Here is a 19,104-nt window from a genome sequence, read left to right on the forward strand (position 1 = left end):
AAAGAAAATAATAACAAATTAAATTTGATATATATATTTAATACACATTTTTATTATAAAAAAAGTTTTAATTCTATTTAATTAGATTATTTTATAGACTATGATCAGACATGTTCAATATAATGAGTAATCCAGATGGCGCTGATGTAATTAGCCTCGTCAGAATAAACAAAAGAATTCAATCAAGAGATTTACTGGGTATGTGTTTCGCTTCATTTGATTTAACTATTGGCATTGGTGTTGATATACATAATGATGTAGACAAGAAAAAACAGCTGACATTGTGAGTGGAAATTGAACAACTATACGGCCTTCCTAAAAGTCAATTAAAAGTTGTAATTGATTTTAAATCGAATCAAATTGTGCAAATAAACAAAAAAAGTAATACAATAAATTGTTACATAGTTCAAAAGAAGTCAATTTCAATAATCATAAAGAAACTACAGAAATATCAAGAACTTTGATAGATTCGAACGGACTTGATATAGTCCAAGTGTTAAATCCACTTTTATGGATTAATCTTGACCCAAAAGTCTTTTAAAAATAAATTAAATCATGGTATTTATTGAAGAAATTAATCACAATTTGATCGAGTAACAAATTTTAAGGGCCGATGTTGTATGCGAACCACACCTAAACGTCATGTTTTTTTCTGCATTTCATTTGACATTTCTGAATTTCTGACTGATTCAATTTGAATCATATATGATATATACTATACATATATGATACACAATGGAGCAACGTCTTCAAGTTTTTCGGGATTATTATGAAAATTGGCGTTTGTGATGTTTATGGTCAATTTAATCGTCCAAATATGCGTTCAATCGAAAAAATCTTTGCAAACATTTTAGCTAAACGGGTCTACAGTAGATGTAAAAAAAAATTACCAGTGCATGCTCGTACATCTCGTAATTTAGAAAATATTACTCCTGTTCACTATAGTGTGGCTCAAGCACCGACCACGTGGAATGTTAGGTTGCTTAACAGACCAAGTGCGGCCGAAGAATAAGCGGAGGCCCTAGACTGCTATAAAGCAGACATCACCGCCATCCAGGAAGTACGATGGGATGAGCCGGGCAAAAAGAGGATGAAAAACTGCGATATTTTCTACCACGAAAACCAACAGCGCTTATTTGGATGCGGCTTCGTCATTGGAACCAGACTTAGACAAGAAGTCTTAAGCTATAGGTGCATCATTGAGCGCTTCATGACCATACGCATCAAGGCAAAATTCGGCAACATTAGCCTGATATGCGCGCATTCCCCCACAGAAGAGAAAGACGAAAACACCAATGTTCTTCGAGCTCCTAGCCAAAACATATGAGCAGTGCCCTAGCTACGATATTAAAATAGTCCTTTGAGATTTTAATGCCAAGCAAGGAAGGGAAGACATCTTTGGTGGACAACGGATTCAGGCTCATAGATTTTGCTGCGGGGCGAAACGTCATGGTAGCCAGTTCGCGTTTTCCACACCTCAACATCCACAAAGGTACTTGGACTTCTCCAGATCAATCTAGCGTCAACCAGATTAACCATTTTGCTATCGACGCGCTTCCAGCATCATAGATGTACGACCTTTCCTAGGAGTTAACATCGACTCGGACCACTACCTCGTTGTGGCCAATGTAGCACTTCGGATTTAAAGACCCAAGGCAAAACAAGGATGTGCTGGGAGAAGGTACAACGTCGAACGGCTACAATCGCCAGAGGTCGCCAAATCCTTTTCCGATCGAGTTACAAGCAACCTCTCTCTAAGTTCTTTGCCGCCAACACAATGTATCAAAAACCAGTGGCACATTGCCAAGATGCAATCAGAGAAGCCGCCTCTGATGTGCTGGGTTTCAAACAGCCACCAACAAGGAACCCTGGTTTGATGAGGCAGGCAAATGCAGCCAAACAACAGGCACGCAAAGCGGCGCTGTATAAAAGGACGAGAGCTGCTCATGAGCTCTATGAGCAAAAGAGGCGAGATTAACGCCGACTTCTCAGAAGGAAAAGAGAGGACATGAGAAGCGTGCGGTCGAAGATGTTGAGAGGTTTAAAAACAGGAATGAAGTTCGAAAGTTTTATGAACAGGTGAAACGAAATTCACAGGTACATAAACCTAGAACCGAAGGCTGCAAAGACGAAAGTGGAAACATCATAATGGAACCGCAGTCAATGCTGAGGATATAGAAGGACCACTTCTGCACACTGTATAACGGCGACGACAAACTGAATTCCGCTGTCGGGCAGGATGATCCATTCAACATAGACGAAGAAAGCCAACAATCCTGTCCTCCCGACTTAGACGAAGTAAACATTGCCATATCCAAGCTGGAGTCTAATAAAGCCGCTGGAGCGGATGGATTGAATGCTGATTTCTTTATAGCAGCTTCAGATAAGTTGGTTAAGAGCACGCACCAACTTATCTGTAAGATACGGTCGGAAGAAAGCATGCCCGATGAATGGAACCTCAGTATTGTTTGCCCGATCCTAAAAAAGGAGACCCTATAAACTGTACCAACTATAGAGGAATCAGTCTACTTAACATCGCCTATAAAATCTTTTCTGCCGTAATATTTGAACATCTTAAGCCCATCGTCAACAACCTGATAGGTCCTTATCAGTGTGGTTTTAGACCGGGAAAGTCAACAGTTGATCAAATATTCACATTCCAGCATCTACAGGGACGAGCTGTATAGAGCCATGTCTAGTTTAGGCATCCCTGCCAAACTTGTCCGTTTGTGCAGAATTATCATGAATTCACGCTGCTCCATAAAGGTTGGAAACAACTTAACAGAACCGTCCGATGTCAAAAAAGGTTTTAGACAAGGTGATGCGCTGTCATGCCATTTTTTAAACATCGTGCTTGAAAGAATAGTGCAGAGCTTACACGTCAACACTAAAGGCACTTTCTTTCAAAAGTCTTTCCAATTACTAGCATATATAGCGTGATGTCAATGGGGTTTTTGTGAGTATTGAGGCAGAGGCGGCAAAAATGGGTTTAATGGTTAATAAGGGGAAAACAAAGTATATGCTGTCGTCAAGAAATTACATACAACACCACCGTCTTGGTCAAAACGTCACCATCGACAGACGTAACTTTGAGGTAGTCAAGGACTTCGTCTACCTAGGCGCCCGCTGTAAACGCAGACAACAACACCAGCGCTGAGCAGCGCTGAGATCAAACGCAGAATAACCGCTGTTTTTTGGACTAAGAAAGCAATTGAGTAGTAAAGTCCTCACTCCAGGGAACAAAGTGTCGCTATATAAGACCCTTATCATCACCGTCCTGTTATACGGTGCAGAAGCATGGACTATGACAAAAGCGGATGAAAGCACCTTGGGTCGGTTCGAGAGAAAAGTTCTTCGTGTGATCTACGGTCCCGTATGCATCGAAGGGGAGTGGAGGAGAAGATGGAACGACTAACTGTACGGGCTGTACAGCGACGTAGACTTAGCCAGAAGGGTAAAAGTCCAACGACTAAGATGGCTGGGTCACGTAGAGCGCATGGAAACCAATGCTCCGGCCCGGAAAGTCTTCGAATCCGCACCCACAGGACAGCGCAGTAGAGGAAGACCGCGGAACAGGTGGCGCGCACAAGTAGAAGGTACCCTCACCCAACTTGGAGCGCGAAACTGGAGACATCTTGCTAGGGACCGAGCTAGATGGAGAAGTTTGTTGGAAGAGGCCGTAATTCACACAGGACTGTAGCTCCGCCGAACACAGACAATGCACTATCTGCTTCACCAAACACTGCACTCCTGATTTCCTTCGGAGTTGCAAAAGGTTTTTTTTGCTTTCCCGAACAATTAGTGTATCTTCTCTATGAGAGGTTGACTTTGGTCTCGGCTTTCATGGTATTTTTTCTATTGTGTTATTTTTCTTGAAATGTTCGAAATTCCTTATGATGGCTCAAAACTTCACGTCGAGTCTTTACGTCACAAGATCTGTTTTTTCCCATTTTTATTACCTAACTAAACAATTAAAATTCAATTGCCGAAAAGACAAGATACAAAAGTGTAACTTACAATGCCCAAAAATAACTTTTTAATCTTAAAAAGCCTTAAAATAAGGTTCGTTTCTAATTATATGCACGATGGATTTTGTAATTTTGTGCTTTTTGCTTTCTTTAATGAAAAAATAACGGTGTCCTATGTTACTATTATGGTTTTATAGTGAAGTTGGCAAGATTTCAATGTAAAAGCAAAAAAAAGATGGCCGCATTTATTTAAAGAACACATAATATTTGAAAGTTGGAATTTGACCCAAAAAGCGTTTATAATTGAGTGCACGACACTTAAGCTCTAGATTAAGTCTAAAATGTTTTAAAAACATATTGCTGATGGGTTTAAAGACATTCTAGATATCTGTAAAAGGACTTATACATATTAAAAGATAAGATATTTCATTTTCATTTTAAATCAATAAAACGCTCAAAAATGATACTAGCCAAATTACAGCCAGGACTTCGGCTACAACACTATATTATTGTTATGAAATTTTGCATGACCAATTAGAACATAGCGGGTGTATACATACAGTGGTGGACACGAATTTAGCACATTGAAAAGAGTACAAGTATTTTTCTACTTTCAATTCTTTATTATTTGCAAGTAACGGTTCATTTTTATGTTGTTACTATGACTACCTTATATGGTAATAAAAATGTGCAAATGATTGAAAAGTAAAATACCGTTTTGCGAAAAATGAAGATTGTTTGCGATTCGCGTTGTTTTATGCTGGAAATAAATTTAACCCGTTTTGCAATCAAAGAGTGTATTTTTAATTTTTTTTTAAAGTAATAATTTTTGAGGTAATAAAATATTCCCTTATGATCTATATTAAAAAAAAAATAAAAAAAAAATGAATTAGTCATGTCAAAATGGTGCTCAAAGGAAAAAAGAAGTCTGATCTTGAATATGAAGTCAAAAGGGCGGACGGTAACAGACATTTCTAAGTTGTTAGAATGCTCCAGAAAGCTAATTTATAATGCCCTTCGTCATTTCAAAAAGTTTAGGATGATTAAAAACATTAAGCAAAACCCCGGGCCAGAAAGACAACTACAAATGAAGATAGAATATTATCGACCAAGGATCCGTTTAAGACCTCCAGTGCCATTCAAAGCAAACTTTCAAAGAACTATGGAATGAATGTTTAATCAAGGACCATAAGACGTCGATTAAATAAAAACAAATGAAGATAGAATTATTTATAGGTTATCGACCAAGGATCCATTTAAGACCTCCAGTGCCATTCAAAGCGAACTTTAAACGAACTATGGAATAAATGTTTACTCAAGGACTATAAGACGTCGATTTAATAAAAACAATCTATGTGGGTGCGTTGCTCAGAGAAAACCGCTTGTATCAAAAAAATCTGAAATCTAGGTTACAGTTTGCCAAAGCTCACCTAGACAAACCAATTAGTTTTTGGAAAAAATATGTTCTGCCGGTTCGGATCAGATGGAAAAAAATATTTATGGCGTCCAAAAAACAGGTAGATAATATGAACCAAGGTACACCATTAAGACAGTGAAACATGGTGGATTCAACGTTATAGTCTGGGCTGATTTTTCATGGCACGGCGCGTCGCGGCGTTGGCCCCATCGTAAAAATTGACACCAAAATGGACCAGAACGTTTATAGAGATATCCTGTTGAATCATATGATACCCTACGCAGAAGACAATTTGCCGTTATTATGGCGCTTCATGCACGACAACGACCCTAAGCACACTTCTAAGTTAATGGAGTGTGCCTTAGAGGTGAAAAAAAATCGACGTTTTGAAGTGGCCAGCACAATCACCCGATCAAGAATTTGCGGAATGATGTTGAACATCACATTGAGCAAAAAAAACAAACAATTTAACACAATTGAGGGAGGAGATTCAAAATACTTGGTATGCAATTTCAAAGTCACGATGCGAGGCTTTGGTTGAAAGTTTGCCAAGAATTGCTTCTGTACTGCATAATAAAGGTTTCGCTACAAAATACTAAGAAAAACTCAGAATTGATAACGGTAAGTAAAATTTTATCAAGAAACTGTTGAACGTGCTAAATTCGTGCCCAGGCGAAAAATTGATGTTTCTACATTCCAAACAAAGTGCTATGTATATGTTTTGTAAATAAAATATAACTAATTTCATAATAAGAAAACAAATTGAAAATTAAATGGTTTTTATTTTTTTTAACAATGATGCTAAATTCTTGTCCACCACTGTATATCTTTGATTACTTCGTGAATGCCATTTTTAAGAGTTTGAGTCGATTGTTGAAAAGTCTAAAGACGTTAAATTATAAGATCTGCCTGACCAGTTGTAGAACAACTTTATGAGAAATAATATGCTTTGGAAACCATTTTAAAAATGAGTTTTAACATTGTTAAAGCCGGTACCGCCATCTTTTTAGTAATGGTATAGTTTTTATGTAGACAACAACTTCAAAAGTGCCAACCGCCTAAATAGAGCTCTATTTAAAAATGAAACCTTTTATTGGAAAATTTAATAGTTAGCATTATGCAGCAATTTCAACTTGAATTAGTTCCGAACTTTAAAGGCATCCTCCTTTATGTATAGTGCTTATTTAAACAATTTCTGATTTAAAAAGAAATAAAAAAAGTTACCTTTTTCAGAACGAAAGTACTAAAAAAGCCGTTTTAAAATGACTTAAAAAACATCAATTTCATTATCCGTGCACTGGGGCGTATGTGGAATACTTTTTTTAATTTTATAATACAGGGTGGGCCAAGAATTCGTTAACATTTAAATGTAGCTTACCGCGCAAACTATTGCCACGCGGGGCTCGTACGCGGGAGGGGCACTAGCTCGCTTCTTGGAAATTTAGTCGCAATGGATAGCTTCGGGGGCTGCAACGAGCTTACTGCGTGAAACAGTTTTATTTAAACAATATTTCGCTCATTATTGTGAGACGATTATTTCGCGTTGAATATGGTTTACACGACTCATGTCAGTGTCCAAGTGCTCCTTTAATAAAGAAATGGGTGAAGAAGTTCGAAGAGACGGGATCTACACTAAATGTAAAACAAACCGGCGGCCCGCGGTCTTCTTGGAGGGAAGAGAACGTGCAGCAAGTTTCTGCCTCTGTTCGACGTGATCCAGATTTATCGACACGTAAACGTGCGTTCGGCTGAATTAGGATTATCCCGCACATCATCACGCCGTATTTTGAAATAAGATTTGAAATTACATCCATATAAGATCCAGGTAGTGCAAGAACTAAATTCTAATGATTTAAATTTGGGTAAGTCATATGCCGAAACAATATAAACTCGATTCAGTAATTTTGACAACATCCTATTCTCTGACGAAGCCCATTTCCACCTAAATGGACATGTAAGCACACATAATTGCAGGTATTGGAGCAGCGAAAATTCTAAAGCTAAACATAAGAGGCCACTTCACTCTCCTAAGGTAACTGTATGGGCCGCAATTTCAGCAAAAGGAATCATCGGACCTTACTTTTTTGAAGATTCTCGAGGCCGTTCAGTTACTGTTAATTCTACCGAGTATGGGAAAATGTTACGGGAGTTCTTAGAACCGATGCTACTGGAATTTGCTGGCTATAATCGTAACACATGATTTTAACAAGATGGAGCCACATGTCACACATCGAACGAGTCCTTGCCGGTGGTCAAAGAAATGTTTCCGGAAAAGCTGACTTCCAGACGAGGTGACATCCCATGGCCACCCAGAAGTCCAGATCTATCCCCAGCAGACTTCTTTTTATGTGGTTATTTAAAGAGCCGTTTCTACATTGATAAACCGAATACACTAGGTCAAATTAAAGAAAAAATCATCGAAGAGATTTAGGTGATCTCGCGGTCTCTTTGCAGAAGAGGACTCGCTTAGATGAGTGCAAAAACCGAAACGGTGGTCATTTGGATAATATAATTTAAAAAAAATAAATTACAACTAATTAGCTTTCTCGTAAATAAATGGCCCACCCTGTATTTAATAAACCAAAGCTCAATGGTGGACGATATTATTAAGTTGATAACACAAAGTTGATTATCCATGTATGTATTTATATATTTTTTTTTTCGTCCACACTTTAAAGTGTACATTATTAACAATTTACAACTATAAACTAATAATATGTTAATATGTGCATTCATCGCGGCGTGGCCTGGCCATGTTAAACTTCTAGATATCAATCAAGGTTAATAAATTGTATCTATTAACTATTTTAAGTCAATCCATACATGTGCATATTTTTTTGCTAGTTTTATTCTGTGTTCATTGAAAATGAGACACAATTAATAAAAAAAAGGCAATAGGTATGACATATTCTCAACAATATTTAATTCTTTAATCTTTAAAGCTTTTTCCTACACCTACGTTTCGTTTAATATACAATAATTTAATTTATGGTAATAAAAAAAAGACGCTTTTGATACGATGACAAATCATTGGTGCTTATAATAAAAAAACCGTTATAAAATCAAAATAACCTAGAATAATGTTAAAATGAGGTATGAAGTACATAGATAACACACATACATATGTAGATGGAAGTTTAATCATTCATCAATTTTGACATTTTGGAGGAAACCTTTCCTTTATATAGAGATAAGGGTAGGCGTTTGTGTATGATTTACATATGGACAGTTCATATTTGATAGTAAAAAAAAAGTCAATAAAAAATGGCATCTGAAAATACCACGCAATAAGGTGGAATCGCATGATTTATCTGTGATGTGGTAAAATAAATGTTTCAAAGCTAGATGACCTCTTGAAACGCGCTATGTAGTAGATACCTTGCAACGGATGACAATCAATCAATTGAGTATAATATATATAAGTAACTAAAGGGTGTTTTTTGTAGACGTGTGGTTTGCAAAGAGAAATTAATCGCATATAATTTAATGTTAGGGATTAAGGTTTGCTATTAAGTTTAAACAATTATTCCGAGCCGTGGCTGCCTTGAATACGCTAACCAAAATGTTCTTTCATTTAATTGATTGTTTAGTAGGTATTCGATTGTCAAATGTTAGACATGTGCATTTAAGAGGACTCAAGTATCCACAGGTTTTTTTTCTCTCAAAACCCACCTCTGTCTATCAACTCCTACTCTCACCTTCCCGCGGTGAACATCGGGTGCCTAGTACCTCAACTGGAGATTGGGTTCTAACCCCAGTGGAAAGTTGTTGGGGAAAGCAAACGAGAGAGGGAGAGGTGTTTCCACTAAGGCACTTCTCCTTATACAGACGGCAGCGGACGAGTTCTCAAGATGGAATCAACGGTGGCGTTTACAGTTCCAGTAAGGTTGACCTACTTAGTGAACACCTTATAGGGCTTCTTCGACATATTCGGAGCCCAGGCTTATAAGGAGCTGTTTATCTGGTTCCCCGTCCTTGGAATTTTACTAAGGATCTGGCCCTCCAGGTTGGGGGTTGTGCCGACGGGGTGACTTCCTGGCCACGTAAAAAAATGCCTTAGTTGTAAAGCACCAACTAGTCTCGGATACAGACGGATTCACTGTTGACAACCCACGTGAACGAAATAAGGACAACGAACTTCAGATCTGTACGTGGAATGTTAGGTCCCTTAACAGACTACGTGCGGCCAAAGAGTTAGCGGAAGCCCTAGACTGCTATTAAGCAGACATCACCGCCATCCGGGAAATACGATGGGATAGACTGGTCAAACGCAAACTAAAAGGTTGCGATGTATACTACGGCGGCTGCTACCGAGAACAAAGAAAGCGTCTCTTTCGCTGTGGTTTTGTTGTTGGAACTAGACTCAGGCAAGAAGTCTTGAGTTTTCACAGTTAGAGCGAGCACATCACGAGCATCAAGGCTAAATTCGCCAAGATAAGCCCGGATAGAGGAGAAAGATGCGAGCAGCAAAGACATATTCTTAGAGCTCTTGGACAAGACATATGAGCAGTGCCCTGGCTATGACATTAATTGTCTTAGGAGATTTAAATGCCAAGCTAGGAAGAGAAGACATATTTGGTGGCAAAATCGGGAGATACAGCCTGCACGACACCTCCTCCGACAACGGATTTAGGCTTGTCGATTTCGCTGCGGGGCGAGACGTTGTAGCCAAGATACGGCTACGGACATCTCGATCCAAGCCAAAATAATGAAGTACTGTGAGAAGATTTAACGTTAGACGGCTACAATCGCAAGAGACTACCATTTCCTTTTCCAATCGAGGCTCTAATAACCTCTTAAGGAGTCCTATGCTGCCTGTATAAAGCATTGAAAACCAATAGCAACATTGCCTTGCAGCCATCAGAGATGCCGCATCTGAAGTGCTAGGTTTCACACGGCCACCACAGCGAAACTCCTGGTTTGACGACGAATGCCGGCAAGCGCACGCAGCGAAACAACAGGCATACAAAACGGTGCTGCACAAAATGACTAGAGCTGCTCGCGAGCACTACGAGCAGAAGAGGAGAGAGGAACACCGGATTATTAGATTGAAAAAAGAGATCATGAGAAGCGCGCGATCGAGGAAGTAGAGTGATGTCACAACAGGAATGAGGTTCGTAAATCTTACCAAAAGGTAAAAAAAAACCTCCCAAGGGTACCAGCCACGAACCGAAGCCTGCCAAACTATTCAAAGCAGCAGGCGATGACTTGGTACGGAGCATGCACCAACTCATCTGCAAAATATGGTCCTAAGAAATCATGCCTGATGAGTGGAATCTCAGCATAGTGTGCTCGATACATAAGGCATCAGTCTCCTTAACATTGCATATAAGATCCTCTCTGGCATATTATGAACGTCTGAAGCCATTCGTCAACAACCTGATTGGTCCTTATCAGTGTGGCATATTCACACTACGGCTTGGAAAAAACCCCGGAACTTCAAATCGATACCCACAATCTCTTTATCAATTTTATGATGATGATGTTGACATAATGGGAAGATCAAAGCGTGTAGTCAGTGGAGCGTTTGTGAGCATTGCGACGGAAGCGAAGAAGAGGGTTTAAGTGGTTAATGTGGGCAAGACCAAGTATATTCTGTCATCAGAAAAGGACACTAAACAACGACGTTATTAACACAGTCAACGACACCAGCGCTGAAATCAAAAGATGAATAACTCTTGCAAATCTCTCCTTCTTTGGACTGAGCAGAATTAAAGTCTAACGGCCTAAATGGCTAGGTCATGTAGAGCGAATGGACATCAACGCTCCAGCCCGGAAGGTCTTAGAATCCAATCCCGAGGGACGGCGCAGTAGAGGAAGACCGCGACTCAAGTGGCGCACTCAAGTGGGTGAAGACCTCAAAAAACTTGGAGTGCGAAACTGGATACAGCTAGCTAGGCACCGAGCTGGCTGGAGACGCATGTTGGTTGACGTACAGGTCCGCCCCGGACTGTAGCGCCACCTTAAGTAAGTAAGTAAGTTGGAATGCCGGTTACATTTTTCAAGAATTATTAGCAAATGATTCCCTCTGTCGAAAGAGAACACCAACCAGTGATGTTTTGAAGATGAAATGGCGCGGCGTCTCAACAATGGCTTGTGGTATATGATCTCCCCAAATACGACATTTTTGCTTATTAATGAAGCTATGCATCCAAAAGTTAACTTTATCGCTGAACAACATTGTGGCAATCGGGAACGGTGGCTATTTGGTTTTGGACCCATTCATGGAACTTGCGACACGCTTGATGGTCATTTGGCTTCAATTCTAACACGAGTTGGATTTCTTAAGCTCACAAACCAAGAACTTTCCGCAAAATATTTAATGAAGTGGATCGGCACATCTAAAAATATAACGCCTGATGGCGGATGGACTTTTTTTTACATTATTTCTAAGGACAAGAACTACCCACTAGAGTAAACGTGGTGCGAAGCCAATCCATGACTAATCAAATTAGAATCTCTTCTGGGAGATTATATCAACAGCAAGGAGCGTTGCGTCCTTTATTTTTGTAATAATTTTGCATGATTTGCAAACGTTTTTATTCATTAGGCGAAGTAAGTGTGAACCAAGTGACAGCTGACTAAAAGACCAACTCCGAAAAAAATATTGCGAGATTGAAAACCACTCGTTATTTAGCAATATTTAAAAATGGCTGTAGTATACATATAGTACCGAGTGATGATTAGTGCGTAAGATGGTCTTGAATTCAATCTCTGCCTGTGCCATCTAAAGTATTTTTTTCACGAGTTCTGGCTCTTGCGAGGAATTGACAAATCCTTTAAGAGTAATTCTTGTCATGAAAATGTGATTCCTTAAATTAACCGTTCTGAGTAAAAATAGTAGGTCCGTCTCTGAAATTACCCGCACGCAGGAAAGGTTGAGAGTTGTAAGTCAGCTATTTTTTTTTACTTCATACACAGTTGTCACTTTCCAATAAATTTGACGTTTATGAGCCATTCACAAGAACGTTTTTTTGTTGCCAAAAATTTGTGTAGCTATCTTTATACAATAAATGGTTTCTTGTTTATTAAACATGTATGATCTTTGTTAAGAACTATGATGGGTCAAGGACAATATCTTTATTAGTAAAAAATAAGTGAAAGTCCCATAGCTTCAAACTGCTTCTCAGTTTTAATTTATTTAAATTCAAACAAACATTCGTATCAATGGTTTTGAAAAAAGAAAGAAAGAAGAAAAAGCTTATTCACAAAGAAGTCAATTTGATTTGTCAATTTAGATATCTCAATGAAATCAATTGAAAATTTCACCATGGTAACAATGATGTTGATAATATTCTTTGGAAATTGAATGTGGTTGCATAACTTAACGCAGAGAGCTCTTTTTTTTAAATCTTTCTGAAACTCAGAAACGGCCTTTACTAAAAAAAACTCCAATAAAGTGTATAAATAACCAGCCTGTTAAAAGCATAGTAGGGGTTCTAATTCACGCAACTGTATTCAATATCGGCCTTATATAGGAATAAAATAATGAGAAGGAAAAGTCCTTAGAAGAAAATGAAATGATACTAAGTTAGGAATTTGCTTTCGCAAAAATAAAATCAAATATTAATCAGAAATATCGTTGAAAAGAAGAGGACATAAATGACTCCCTTCTGGTACTCCAGAAACTACAACCATGTTATCAGATATTATGTTTTTGATAGGCAAAGTGTTATAAAAGATTCAAACCATCTCAATAGTTTAAAGCGAATTTATCTGAAATTCGCATTCATTTTCAAAATGTTGGTGAGCTTTTTCTATCATCATCTCTTCAAGAGTTCGATGTCATTATCATTGTTAAAGCTTGGCTGAATTCAAATTTTACATCATGTGAGCTCTTTGATTCTTCGTACAATGTTTATCGTAAAGATCGTTCAACTAAGACACGATGGGATCGAGGAGGTGGTGTTTTAATTGCCGTCCAAAAAATCTTTCAACAGTACTCAACACAAATTAAAGAATGATGCAGAATTTTTCAAAACCATATGTTTTGGATAGCTTAAAATAAATTGATGTGTCAAAAAAACCTGGCTCCTTTTGTCAAAATGTTCGTATTCACTTTGTAGTGTCTGAACTCTTATTTTTAATAAATATTTACAAACCGGTGTTTTTCTTAATGAATGGAAAATATCTTATATAGATCCCATTTATAAGAGTGGGCTTAAGCACTTAGTGAAGAACTATAGACCAATATCAAAACTTTCAGTTATTCCCAAACTTTTTTAAAAAATAGTCACCCAAAGACTTTATTTTTCTGTCAAGAATTTCTTGTCTCAAAAACAACATGGTTTTGTAAAGGGTAGATCAATGTGTAATAATTTAAGTCTATTTGCAAGTTATTGTTGAAAAGGGAGACAAGTTGATGTCATGTATACTGATTTTATTAAAACCTTTGACCGCGTGCATCTTGGTCTTCTCCTACAAAAGCTTAAGATGTAAAGATTGAATGCTTCATTTTTACAATGGTTAGATCCATACCTGTCTGATAGAAAACAAGCTGTTAAAATAGATGATTTTGTTTCAAATCGTATAGACGTGGTCTTCCACAAGGCAGTCATTTGGGTCCTATTCTTCTTATAATCTTTATAAATGATCTACCTTCTATTTTTAAAAGTATTTACAGCATTATCTTCACTTGAAGATTGCGTATTAATGCAGTTGGATATAAACAATTTTATTAAATGGTGCGACTACAAACAAATCATCTTCAGCTGAATTACTCGAAGTGTAAAATGTATAGTGTATCTAAATTTTTATCTCTCATTAATTTTGAATATAAATTCAATGATGTTAGTCTTCTGAGGGTAATTGAAGTAAATAATCTTGGGGTAATTTTTAATTTAAAAATTGACTTTGACTTAGGTTTCTTGAAGAACTTATTTATGTCAATAGTCCTACCTGTTTTAAAATATTGTTGTATCGTCTGATCTCCTTTTTATGATAATAATATTTTGAGAATCGAAAGAGTTCAGCAAAGATTCACTCTCTATGGACTTCGAAAATGTAACTGGGTTAATTTTATTGTCTTAAAAACGCTTAAATGTTGGAGACAAGTCCAAAGAGTTTTGTTCATTAAAGATATTGATAACAGAATAACCTCTTGATTGATTTGCTTTCATCAATTCCATTCCATGTTCCATCACGAGTTTTTCGAAACCTAAATGAATTATTTTATCCTCCTCTTCATAAAACTAATTATGGTCTTAAATAATTACGAATGACAACTTTTGAAATGGAAAGGTTCCACGCCTCAAATAACAAACATTACATTGTTACAATTCGCTCTAAAAATACTCTATGTGCCAAACAAGCATCGAAACAATCAACAATTTACCAAGAAAAGTTGACCGTGTTGTTTCTCCAAAAGATGAACGCAATTTTCCTCCTAGACCTTGTGATTTAACACCTTTAGATTTTTTTTTACTTCATGCGATATAAGGTCTACATCTTTGCTCCCTATAATTTCTTTTGTAAAGATTCATCAGAAATGCACTGATTTAGAAAACTATGCATTTTTTATTTGTGAAGAATTCTGTTTTTGAATAATTTCAAGGTAAACGAACCAGAACTTGAACTTATGCAAATGTAATTGACAGCATTTGACCACAGGAATATTTTGCCCTCTAACAAAAGGGAACACAACTTCACTTTTCACAGCCTGATGATTCCTATCGAAATTTGCAGGCTATAATTACTAAAGGTCCACACCAAATCTTTCCCCAGTTATTTATAATCTTGAATACGTCTTTGACTCAATTGAAGGTCTTTAATGATTTTATTTTGTTTTGTGCATTTTCAAAACAACAACAATTTGGATTTGGACAGACAAGAAAAAACTCTGTTAATTAGACAGAAGGAGATCTCTTAGAAGAAATAATTAAAAATAAACTCATAAAAACCAACAAGTTTCTAAGTCCAAGTTACCCAAATAAAAATATATTTAATTAACTAGATCCACATAATAAAGAAGCAAAAACCTCTGCCTCTGACTCTGACTCATCGCTCAAACATTTTTTAAATTAAATCAATTCAAGCACACGTGAAATAATCTTATCTGAAATAATTCAAATAAAAATAATAATAACAACTCTATAATCAAGTCCCTGGCAAAATATTGCGCTCTTAACTACAAAAGTTGCGATTAAAATAATTCAACTTTCCCCACAGAAAATGTAACTATGATGAGAGTGTGTTTTCATAAAAATAATATCACATATTCTCACATCTCACGCCCGCTGCTCCAAGCCTCGCCGTGTTTTGACTACGAGACGCAATGTCAGGAAAATTTGTTTTCAAGTGAGCAATGAGCATTGAAATTTAATTATTATTATTAATTCCAAGATCCACACACAAGGTTAAAATATTCATATTCAATTCAAAATCGAAGACGTTTCTATAAGAATCTTTGTAAATAAGTCATCACTCATCAAAAGAATGACAGGGAATGCCAACAAAAAACTCAGGAGACAATGAATTCCAAACAAAATATTACGATACTGCAGTTTTGAAACTGAAGCACAATTATTGAAGAGGACTGAAGACACGTTTTAAGATTAAGAACAATTTGAATTCTTACGTCATCTTCAATGAGTACGTATGTAGAAGGTGTCATGACTAATCCCGTACTCAAGATAGCACATCTTAATTTTTGTTTTAATAAACAATCAGCAGACTGAAACATTTTTAGTTATTCTTGGGTAGTTCGTGTAGAGTTCCGATGAATTACTCAAAACCTACGCATTATTTATATCAAAAAAAAAGTACATTAGAAGAAAAGAACAAACTATGTTTGTTTAAGATATTCATAATAATAAGCAATGGTAGATAATTGCTTTTCTTTAAATGGGTGTTTTTTTGTAAGGTATTCGTAGGTGGTTTTAATCTGGGAACACTTTTTTTTCGGAGTTGGTCTCTTTGATAGCTGTCACTTGATTTATCCTCAGTTTGGTTTGACATTTCATAATAAATGGAATTAAGCTCAATGTCATTAATTTTCTATCAACCATTTTAGAACAAAATTTTAACTGTCAAAATTGACAGAAAAAAAAAATTGAGAGACAATTTTCTATCAAAAAATTGTCCGACTTCTTGAAACACCCAATTTTTGGTATTTTCAAACAATTTGACGATTGTACACTAATTTCATATTGAATGATATCCTTTTCAAATAAAATTATCCAATTTTTAATTGACAGAAAGGAAACAACAACTATGACGTATGGCGAAATAACGAAAATAGAAGTAGTACTAAAACAGTTTAAAAGGCACAAGCTTTACAATTTACCAAAAAAACGAGACCAATCGATGTTTGTTTGCTGGGCAAAGTATAAATTGCCTTAGGACACGGTTTGACAAGACGTTGACGAAAGCTGAATGGTCAAACCTCCACGCAAGCTTTAATTTTAACCCCGTACCCTCCAGGAGGTCCGCAAAGCTGGAAACACCACAATCGAATTTCGAAATTCTAATGATGGGGGAAATTATTTTTTAGGGGGAAGGGATATTTGAACCAACTCGGGATAGGAGCACTTAATTAGAACAAAAAGAACCCTAAATTACCCCATCATTAGATTTTTAAAATTGTGCTTGGTTAAGAAAGTCTCCAAAATTTTAAGCTTTGAAACTTAAGTTTGGGGATATGGGCTTTAAAAAAAAATTGGAGTTCCGCAAACTAAGGAGCCCAAAAATTGCACTTAACCCCATCGTTAGTTTTTTAACATTTTGTTCGGTTTACAAAGTCTCCAAAAACTTCAACTTTGGAGTAGTTTTAGGGGGTAAGGGGTGTAGATACTAATTTGGAGTATCGCTAACTTAGGAGTCCAAAAAGAGCCCTAAATTCCCTCTTCTTCAGTTTTTTGAAATTATGAACCTAAAGGTGACGTCAAGCTGGGAACACCACAAGTTTGAGGGGGAAGGGATTTTTTAACCACAAAAATAGCCCTAAATCACCCCATAATTAGAATTTCGAAATTCGATTGTGGTGTTTCCAGCTTTACGGCCCTCCCTCCAGGGTACAAGTGACAATGAGCAGGTTTAGACAACACAAGGGACTTATGGCTGAATCACAAACACGCTTCACCTTCGGCTTCACCTGACGTTTACGAGTTCAGCCATAGGAATTCAATGCATGCTATCACAATGGAGCTTCGACCTCACGTTTCGTTTGACAATTTTAAGGAAAAGAACGTAATGTGACTCCAAACGGAAGCTCTATTTCAATTATCTCAACATTTGCATTGTCCTACAGCTCAACAGCTGTAAAAAAATGTCAACAAACAAAATATTGGCTCTTTGGCGGGATAAAATAATAGAAATGTCATTCAAAGCAACCTCGAAGCAGTGTTTGTGATTCAGCCATTACTTTCTTTGAAAGTACATTTTAACCAGGCGGCTAGTTTCATAAATTTCAAACTTGGAATTTTACTTCACTAACCTCTATACTCAGTTCATCGTACAAAAATTATCTAAAATATTACAGTGTGTAAAACACTCTTCACTAATTCTTGTATTGTAAAATATATTACTTACTTCTTTTCCAATTTGATTAAATGAAAATATGCAGAAAATAAATAAATCTAAGAGCAATAAAGTTCAGCTTTCAGTTAAATGAAATAAAAACCCTACTAACTGGCATTTTGACATAAGAAGACTTAGATTAGTTGCGTTTTTATTGCCTAACTTTGAAGTCAACTTTCCAATAAAGTCACTTTAGTTGGAAAGCAATTGGCAGCTGGGTCTTGTGATACCAGAAACTAGCTTTACTTTAAGGGTCCTTACGTGGTGCCGTCTGCATCTGCCCAATGTCTATTGGTCTATTGGAAATTCTTTATTCTGATGCTGTTGGTAGAGTTAAGATTTTTTTAAACAATGTTTTTGAACGACCTGTTGTTTTTATTACTAAAATAAATATTTGTATTCTCTTCTTTTAACTGTGTAAATAGACATTTTTTAAGTGGAAGAAACAACTTATCGGCAATTTTTAACCAATTTTATACTTTGTCCAGTTCTTTAATAAATTCAACGAAAACGAACCATTTCGACTTGATTAGTAAATTAATTGGATGCTATTGGAATACTATAGACAATTCGGTCAATATTGGAAGATTTTTTAATCATGTTATTCTTGATCTAGATCTGTCAAAACACAAATTTCTCCTATTTTTGAATTCAATGGGGCTTGATTTAAGATCAAGTGGATTTGTCCGTACATTTATTTAATTAATGCTGATAAAATTATTAAAAAGCACTTAGCTGGGAATTTTGCAGCTCCACGTCCACAAAGTTACACTAATATAATTTTTAAAATAAAAACAATTCCAATAGTGTTCCATGCTCCACGAAAAAAGCAATTTTTGAAAGAAATCTGAATTTGCCCATGGAAAACCCCATCAGCTTTACTCTTATACAACGCTTGCAAACCGTGTAAACTCATTACTTAAATAATAGTTCTGTCAGCACGACATATAACGAAACAATCAAAAATAATCAATTTATTGAAGGAGTGATTCTGTAACGTTTACCACAAGATCGTGATATTTTACATCGCTGAACTATTTTTGTGGGATTATTTGAAGTCGTTTGTCTACGCAGTTAAGTCCGAGAAGATTGAATACTCAGCGCGTTATTATTTAAATTACTTACTATACTAATTTTATAGAATTTGTTTGTTTGTTTGTTTGCTTGCTTGTTTGAGCGCGTTAATCTCAGGAACTACTTGTC

The 19,104-nt window shown here is 36.6% G+C and overlaps 1 protein-coding gene across 1 annotated transcript in view; it reads right to left on the reverse strand.

Moving 5' to 3' along the window:
• LOC129953643 (serine-rich adhesin for platelets) overlaps positions 1 to 19,104 on the reverse strand; it is a 38,739-nt gene that overhangs the window by 6,729 nt on the left and 12,906 nt on the right. The window lies entirely within an intron of this gene.

This window comes from Eupeodes corollae, chromosome 1, assembly GCF_945859685.1.
Source record: "Eupeodes corollae chromosome 1, idEupCoro1.1, whole genome shotgun sequence".
In the NCBI taxonomy this organism is placed as follows: domain Eukaryota; kingdom Metazoa; phylum Arthropoda; class Insecta; order Diptera; family Syrphidae; genus Eupeodes; species Eupeodes corollae.